At 33.7% G+C, this 9,875-nt stretch overlaps 1 long non-coding RNA gene across 2 annotated transcripts; it reads right to left on the minus strand.

Moving 5' to 3' along the window:
* Positions 1–1,485: 1,485 nt before the first annotated feature.
* On the minus strand, positions 1,486–3,411 carry LOC141689467 (uncharacterized). Of its 2 annotated transcripts, none has more exons than XR_012562391.1 (3): positions 3,293–3,411; positions 2,303–2,385; positions 1,486–2,215 (listed from the first exon to the last, which is right to left on the minus strand). It is a non-coding gene; the product is annotated as an uncharacterized LOC141689467 (long non-coding RNA). The 2 variants fall into 2 exon arrangements; XR_012562390.1 differs by lacking the exon at positions 3,293–3,411 and adding an exon at positions 3,071–3,276.
* Positions 3,412–9,875: the final 6,464 nt, after the last annotated feature.

Here is a 9,875-nt window from a genome sequence, read left to right on the forward strand (position 1 = left end):
AGTTCCAAATCACATATGTGGGAGGAGTTTTATACACGCCCTTTGATGTTTATAAGTATAGAACATAACTAGAACTCTGACCACAATGTCGAGTTTAGATTACAGAATACTGGTTTATATTTACAGAGAACTTGTAATGTTAATGAGGTAACCTTCGCTATTGTAACTATATATGTAATTACGTCTTGAGTCTGGAAACTCCATTAGTGACTTCCTGTTCGACCAAATCCAGTTTGCACCTCATCCGCAATGCAGAGACCACCAGCCTTTCGTACAATGTCATAAACCAATTTCAAGTATCCCAGAGCCGGTCCAACTGCTCCCCCGGCTCCCTACAATTATCAAAATGATGATATGTTGTTAGATAAACATACCAACCCACATCAATTTCTTATGTATATAAGTAGAAATATGTTTTAATACTAAACAAATTGATTGCCTGACCTGAATGGTTTCGGAAATAAAAACAGCTACATTACTAATAAGATGTTTCAGGGGGTTACCAGCATCCACAAGGGCTGTGCAAGCTGCATTTATAAATTAGAAAGAGTTCATCAATTGTCTGTGAAGGAAAATGTTAGTTTTAGAACTCAGAAAATGCAGCAAATTCTATGATCAAATGAAAACAATGGGAGCAAGAGCTGTAACTAAATTAGCAACAAACAATTTTTCACAGCTAGTCTTATTTTATTACAATTATGCTTCAACTGAAAGAATGGAAAGTGGTACCTTAATTCCAGAAGCATACTTGTACTGAAATTTGGAATCATCCCGTAGATTTGAATAGAGAGCAGATAAATAACATTAATTAGTTTTGATATAAGTGCATTCTTACAATTTAAAGAGAGATCTAAACATTTGAACTGAAGTCAAATTAAGCTCCATTTTATGATCTAAACATTTGAACTGAAGTGTATATATATTATCTACATTGTATCCTATGACTCAATTTTAACAAGATAAAAACATTCAAATTTATTGTTTATCTACAAATTAATACCATATTTACTTTCAAAACATGAAAGCTTCGTGCTACTACCCCCTAAATAAAATGCAGCAATATGGATCAGATAAAAACCTTCTATACTTTAATCAGAAAATAAAGACAATGCTGACTTACTCCACAGAGTCTGTTGCTGAAATAGTAGGCCTTTCAATAACTGGTGGCTCATGCTAAAACAATTCATGTTAGATCCCAAAAGCAAATACCAGGTTAGTAGCATCTAAATATTTTTAAAAATACCAAGTAAGCTGGAAGAAGAAAATTAGAACTTAAAAAAAATTACTTCTACCCCAACAAGTACTATATAGTAGAGACCTTCCCACAGCTTGTTGAATGTAGCTAGTAACTTCTATAAAACTTTAAAAAGCAAAATACAGTTCAGCGAGGTATAGAGACGGATTTTTCCCCGTTCTTTATCATTCTTCCCAACACCCAAAATAAACTAATATTCAAAATTGTATATAAAAAATATATCTATATATCTATATATACATATATGCTAATGGTCTATATATACATTATGGGTTAGGCTGGCCAAGCTTGAATTGTTGGCAACAAGATGGGTGTCAAAAATTAAAATCCTACACATATTTTAGTATATTTGAAGCAATAATATGATCACCATGGCAACAACACCAGTAGTACGACAAAAGCGCCTAAGTCCAATTTTTGAGTTAATTTTCAACACCATGAGTCTACACAGGTGTTAATAAGAGCAAGTAGGTTTCTTACAAATAGGAGAATTCCCAATAATACTTTCTTCAATTTCTCTTTCACTTCAGATACAGATTCAGAGATATTCAGCATTAGCAGGCAACCTGTACAGATTCAAAGGAGTTATAGTCATATCCAGTCTATCTAAGTCCATCTCCGGTGTATTAATAGGCATTAAAGATTAAGACAAACTGTTCTTTCTTCTATCAACCATTTTTCCAAGCTTGTCATGGTTCTATTAATTCAACACAATACAAAGTTCCAAGTCTTACTAGGTTTCACTACCAAGTCCGACACATGGTTAAGTTCCTAGGTTTAGTTATATCTAATGACAGTGACAAAGAGGTTAAGTTATTAGGTTTGGTTACATACATATATCTAGTCATAATTACAAGGAAATCATACCATTTGGTGAGGGATACCATACAAATTCCATACAATACGGTCTCCTCAAGAAGTGGTGCAAAGACATCAGTAATGCCGACCAGACAAGCAGTGCTGCATTGAAATTGAATATTTATCAATGTCGCTATTTACATTCGGACAACCAAAATATCTAAATCTAGATGAACATAGAAGTGGCACCTGGCAAGTATGAAAACATGGAAAGGAAAGTACCTGGTGAATGAAGATCCAATCAACGGAAGCAAGAGAACAAGAACATCAGTCTGCAATAAGTTTGTAGAACTAAATCAACAAGAATAATAGATTAGAGGAATAGAAAGGTTAAGTGAATCTGATTGCTATGATTTAGATAGTTTTAAGATAACTCAATGACCTAAATAAGATACACTGTATGCTCACTTGACTACATCAATTACTGAACTGATATAGTACACTATAGACTGAACAAATATATTACACAATTGAGCTAACATGTTATCCATTTAAAAACACCACATATAATATATGGTTGTACCGATCCTGTATTCTTATCATTTTACAAATGACAATTCAAAATCACCTTTTTACAATAAAATTAACACCATTATAATGAACAAAAAACTATTTCGCAGAACATTGACTTTTCACTACAACTAACTCCCGACTCAACAAATTTACAACTCTAGGAAATCAAAAATTAGCCAGATCAATATAGTAGTCAATTTTATACAATTAAAAAAACTAAAAAGTGACAGAGTAAGTCAGATGTCACTAAGATGGAGATGGAGGCTTGCAGCTTCTGATCGATTAAACTCAGTGCAACTGGAAGAACCTAATTAGTTTCATTAATACAATAAATAGAAAAACAAAAATAGAGATGAAGATGTAGTCATTTTGTAGATGATATACTACATGAGCTCGTACTTTCAATCTACCAAAACAACTTCTTACACCATATCATACACTCACCATCTTCATACAACTCCAAATCATACACTCGACCATACCAGAAGCACCACAAACAAAGAAAAACCCAATCATATTAAACAGACGAGAACATTTGGCACACACATTATGGTCCTTGACACAAGTTACAAACACAAACATCAAGAAATTCAATTACGCCTTAACTCAATACTATAAAAACAGAAGCACAATAATCAAATTTAAGTAAAAAAAAGAGGAACATACCAGTACATAAATTATGATAAGCCTAAAGAACATCACATTTGGAGCATTTCTGACAAGAAATCAAAAAATAAAAAAACAGAGAAATTAACACCCTTTGTGTATAAAAGAAAATAAATAAAATATAATAAAGATGATGGGGTACCATTTAGCGGGTTCAGAGAGGGGTTTGCATTTTCCGTATTTATGCTTCCATTCAATTTGATCTTTATAACGTGGGCACACGCCGGTAATCTCAGAGTAAGGTCTGAACTTGCCTCCAACTTCCTGTAAAAAAAGAAAGAAAAAGAATGAATCTCTCTCACATAGAGAGGGGAGAGACAGAGAGAGAGAGAGAGAGAGAGAGAGAGAGAGGAACCCACATCAGAACGAGAAACATTCAGCGATTCAATCGCGATTGAAAATCCCAATTATTCAACCCCTAAACCCGACTGAGAAAAGCTCAAGAAACCCCCAATTACTCAATCCCTAAACCCAATTGAGAAGACTCTGATTAGCTCCGAACCCTAATTTATCTTCTGCAATAGCTCTAAACCCAACTGTTTGTGTGTGTTTTGATGTGTGAGAGTGTGACGAGAGTGTTTGTGTATGTTTTTGAGATCCGTTTTTTAGATGAGCGGGGTGTGTGTTAGTTTTGGGCCGCCCAAAAATTTGGTCAAAAAAAGAACCGCCTAAATGTTGTCCAAAGGGAAAAAAAGAACCGCTTAAAATTTCAGTTCTATGGTAACACATTTTTTGATATCAATGCTAACGTCTTCTTTTATGTTACAATAGCAATTTGCTCCTATCTATGGTAACACTTTTTAATCTCTACTGTAACGTTAAAAAATGTTAGCTTAGATCAATTTTGGGGGATGTAAGGTAACATTTTTGCTTGTAACACCAAAAAAAATGTTGCTATAGGTCAAATATGGTGTAGTGATATAATATTTATTACTTATCTTTGTGCTAGATTTCAGGCCGATCCTAGGGAATCTCATTTAGTAGCTATTAAGAGAATTTTCAGATATCTCAAAGGAACACCAAAACTTGGCATTTGGTATCCTAGAGATTCTGGTTTTGATCTAATTGGTTATTCATATGCAGATTATGCAGGTTATAGAATAGATAGAAAAAGTAAAATAGAAACCTGTCAGTTTTTAGGAAACAAGCTTGTGTTCTGGTTCAGTAAGAAACACAACTCAGTTTCTACTTCTATAGCTAAGCTGAATATATTGCTGCTGGTAGCTGTTGTGCACAGATTTTGTGGATGAAGAATCAACTGTTGTATTATAGTCTACATGTGAACAAGATCCCAATTTTTCGTGACAATACAAGTGTCATTGCCATTACTGAAAATCATGTACAACATTCAAGGACAAAGCACATTGACATCAAATATCATTTCATTCGAGAACATGTCATGAATGGTACTGTGGAACTTCATTTTGTTCCAAGTGAGCAGCAACTTGCAGACATCTTTACCAAGCCACTTGATGAATCAACTTTCACCAGGTTTGTAAGTGAGTTAGGTATGCTTAATTATTCATGAGTTATTTTGATGTCTATGCAATTTGTAATGCAGCCAGAAATAGTTTGACTTTATTAAAGATACAAATCAGGATTTGTAAGTCATCAAATCATGACATTGGCATCAGGATTTACAAGTGGTCAGATCCTGACATTAAAAATCAGTATTTGATAAAGGTAACTGATAGCATTCAACGGATAAGAATTATTTATTTAAAGTTAAAATGTTTCTGGGTACTTTATCTCTCAACGGATAAAGGTATATCATGCATCCGTTGAGTTGATTTAATCTTAGCCGTTAATTCCAGACCCTAGTCGTCGACTTTACTTACAACGTGTATGTATGTGTCGATGGATAAATTTTGGGATTTCTACAGTCTGCTTTACTTTTAAACGTTATTTTTGGCAAAGTTCAGTGGATAATTTATTTTATTTTAATTATTTATTCATCCTTCTCAGAGTTAGTATAATAGCCAAATTCATTTTTGTATTTCACTTTTGTCTACCTCTGAATTACTTAACAACTCTTACTCTCTTCTTCCCCAAAACCCGTTCTCTCTCTGTAACTGCATACTTAGCAATAATGGCACCTGTAGTTAAAATAATGTCTCAGTCTAGGTTCATTTATGAGAAGAATAACGCCGTCGCACTCGTGGACAAGTGTGTTGTTAACTCTGAAGACTTTCACAAGATGATGGACTTCATTAGCAACTGTAAATTGAAATACTCTATGCTCGAGTCTTCGGTGATTTACTGTGAAGTTGTGGAGGAAGTGTGGTCATCTGCTGTTTTCAATTCCTTAGACACGATAATCACCTTTACTCTCAAAGATACCAACTATAGTATTAACTCATATGTCATTCAATCTTGATTTAAGATACCTGAGAATAACACAACTATTGCACACACTGACACTGATGTAGTCAACTTGCTCAATTCTATGGGCTCCTCTCTTGAAACTGCCAATTTGGGTAATATCAGGAGAAAGGGTCTTAGAAAAGAGTGGAGCTTTATGTGTGATGCTTTTATCAAAGTTTTCTCATTGAAAATTAGTAATTTTGATGATATCACTTCTTCTCTGCTTTACATGCTCCTGACTGATAGGTATTTTAATTTCAGTAATTATGTCATGCTAGAGTTAGGGTATAAATTAGGGGATATCAAGAAAATGCCCAGAAAGGTATATCATGCTGGATTCTTTATGATGTTAGCTAACTTTATTTCTGAGAACCCAAATAACAAGATTGATTGTTGGATTGAAGAAAAGAGAGTTTTTGCAGATTTGAGCAGGAACAACCTCAACAATGGAGTGCCTCTCAACTATCTTTCAATCTTTAAGGCACAACAGGTAATTGAGGTAACTACTTTTGCTCATATCTCTTCTCCACCCATTACTTCTTCAACTTCAACTGTGGCAATGACATCTGCGACAGTGACCAGACATATGCCTACTCACGCCACAAAACCTAAATCTAAATCCAAGTCTAAGAAGCCAACCTATGTTGTCTCTCAAAAGACATCAGTTGTGACAACTATTACTTCAATTGAGGGGAGTGCTTAGGGTAGTCAGTTGGGTGAGGGTAGGGGTGAATATCAAAGAAGCCCCAAGAATAAGGAGGGTGAGGTATGTGTGACCCAAACCAGCCACACTACAGTCTCCCAATAGACTGTAGTGCTTAATAAGAAAATTAGATCACTACTAGTTATATCCTCCCAAAAGGATGTAACTATTGAAATAAGCTCTCAACCAAGAGAACATGCCAAAAGGGGAAGTGACACAAACCAAACCCAAAATTATATCAGAAAGAAGAAATCAAAACAAATGGGGGAGTCACATGGCACACACATAGTGTCAACTGAAGTCAAAGACTCAGTTAATGCACCATCTCAAATTCAAATTGATGTGTCTCCAATAAACGTGGAGTCACAACCAAAATCTCTCATTATCGAAACACCACATCAAAACTCTCCAACTATCTCTCTGGATATGGATATGATAAACATATCAATTCATGATTCTCCATCTCTTTTACTCATGGAGGAGCCAAAATCTAGAGCACATGAGCATCATCTTATTGATGATTTGTTGGCTCAGTTGCCCAATCTTTCTCAAACTGTTGAAGAATTTGTGCACTGAAATTTAAAATCAATCTCCACAGATTCGACAATAGTTTCAACTCCTATATCCATTATTTCTACCTGTTCGACGGATATTCCTCATCCGTTGATGAGTGATTGTCGTTCGACGGATAAGCCTAACAGCATTCATCCGTTGATATTCACAGTTGCTACTTCGACGGATATTACTCATCCGTTAATGGTCTATGTGTTAGTGTTTGTGCCTTAGAGACAACACTATTATGTTTATATTATGAAACATTTGGATTATTAATTATGATTATATGGATTATTCTTTAGTAATTTATTATATCTTTATTTTCTGCGATAAGATGCTAGATTAATAAATGTCCTTGGAGTATGATATGTAAATCTATCTCTCTAAGTACGTGACTTCGAAATGAGATTATGAGAATAGTATTGATATTTCTAAAGGTCCCTAGTCAAGTATTATTGTTAAGGGACGATAATAAATACATTGAGACTAGTGTGTTTGTTGGCTGATGATCACATCTCATTGATCATAGGTATGATGATACTAAAGTCAAAACACAGTCACATGTATTAAATACATGGTGTTGGATTGACCCGTTGTGAGATACTACATGTTTATAGTGTCATAAGTTAATCTCACAGTGATAATGATGTATTGGTCCTTTGACCTGAAATGATTATATTTCTATACGAGAATTAATATACTTTGATACTATTGAAAGTTATCCTTGACCGGTTAATAATAAAAGTAGAAATTGGGTACATTATGAATCGTATGAGAAATATGAATGATCTAGATGGGATTTATCCCTCCTTTATTAAAGGAGTAATATTATTGGGCTCTTGATTGAGTAAGACTATAATATGCATGGTCGTGCTCCAATACTGATTTGTGTAATAGTTTACTCATTGATCAAGAAAAGAAGGATTGAACGTTAACAGAGGATGACACAATGCATGCCTCGAGTTTGATCTATAATATAAGGCTAAAGGGATTATATTACATTGTACATTATTCACGAAAGTTTTAATTGATCACCAATTTAATTATTATTACTTGGGTAACAATGATGTATTACTAGATGCCGCGCATTGTTTATGATTTTAAATTAGATTTAAAATTGTTGCCAACGTAATAATAACCTAAAGGGCCGCACAAAGAATGATTGGAGGATTATTTAATTTAAATTCGGATTTAAATTAAATATAAGTAATTCGAATTATTTGTTATTAATAAAGTGTGACTTAATTAATTAAATATATACGAAATTCGAATTTAATATTAAATCCGAAATTAAGTTACTGGATGATTAAGTGAGACTTAATAATACAATAATTATAATTTTGAATTTAATAATAATAATAACTCTAAAATTCAGTTTAGGGTTGGAGGCCTATTAGCTCTTGCCTATATAATATCTTTTTCTAATAGAATTAGGGTTACACATTTTATTTGATAAAACATAAATCCTAGCAGCTTGAAGAGAGATAGAGAGAGCAAAAAGGCGACCTCAAGAACGTGCTAGTACACACCCATCCTCCGGGCGATCATTCGTGTGGATATCTTCAAGGCGTAGATCGTTCCAGCGACGGGCTACGTGGTGATCATTCAAGACCTCCATCTTTCCATTAACGTAAAGCTTCTTAAGGTAAACATACTGTACTATGAATTAAATATTATTTTTCGCATGGATCCTGCGGAGGGTTTCGATTTTTAAGATTTAAATTTACATTTTTCGTTGCGTTTATGTGCTAAAAACCCTTCAATGGCATCAGAGCTACTTGCGAAAAGTTTTTAATTCATTTATGTGTTTAACCGTTTTTGATATATGAGCATGTACGTGATTCACCATGATTTGATGTTAATATAATATGCTTGTATATGTATAGTTTTGAATATACGATATTTATGTGAGTTGTATAATTATAAGATGATTATGTAATCTGTATATATACTGATATATACATTATTTATGTTTGTTCTAATTATGAGGATCGTATTAGATACGGATTCTGAATTGGCTGTTGCAGATTTGCTGAAATCTGGGTCCGGTGTCCGATTTACGCAAACGAATACCCTATTCGATTAGTAAACGAGCGTCTGAACAAAAATGATAGCTAAAGTTATCATCGACTCGTCTCTAAGGCGTTTGACGTCGTTTACTGCCCGTAAACTGTGATTCTTATTTTTCAGATTTGATTCTGATTTTTTCTGATTTTTGTCATATTTCTTTTTATGATTAGATCATGGATAATATGATATGTTAAGATCAGATTATGTGTTTTAACATTCTTTTATGTGTTGTATGAGCATGGTAGATGGTTATGGTCTTTCGACCTTAGTGTAATGGTTTTGGTTTTGGTTTTAAATACGACTTGCATGTCGTCAACCTTTGTAATCATAAATCTCGAATGTAACTCGAGTTATTCTTGTAAGTTCATTAGATTAGTTTTACTTTCAATCATGTAATGTAATTGAAGACTCAAGAAGACTATCCAATGGAGGTGATTCAAAGAAGAAGACGAGACATACAAGGAGTCTAAACAAAGAAGAAGACGAGGCATACAAGAAGTCTAAACAAAGAAGAAGACTTATGTAATAAGTAGTTGTATTTATTTCTATCACCACATCAGATTGACCTTGATCTTTATCATGAGCTTGATAAAGATCACATAGGATGGGGCCATAACCAAACACATTTACTTTATTGCACTTTACATATTAATGTATGAATGTATGCATAAAATACTTAATGATGCATGATTTAATTAGATTAATCATGTATGAATGTATGTATTAGATATGTTAGGTCACAAACACTGTAGAAGGGGGTTGAATATAGTGTATAATACAATCAAATCGAATTAAGAACACAAGTATATAACAAAGAATAATCTTATTAATAAAACAGTATTGCAATGGAACCGTTCTCTCTCAGTGATGAACAAATATCACGAGAGCCGC

This window comes from Apium graveolens, chromosome 10 (genome assembly GCF_009905375.1).
Source record: "Apium graveolens cultivar Ventura chromosome 10, ASM990537v1, whole genome shotgun sequence".
Taxonomy (NCBI): Eukaryota; Viridiplantae; Streptophyta; class Magnoliopsida; order Apiales; family Apiaceae; genus Apium; species Apium graveolens.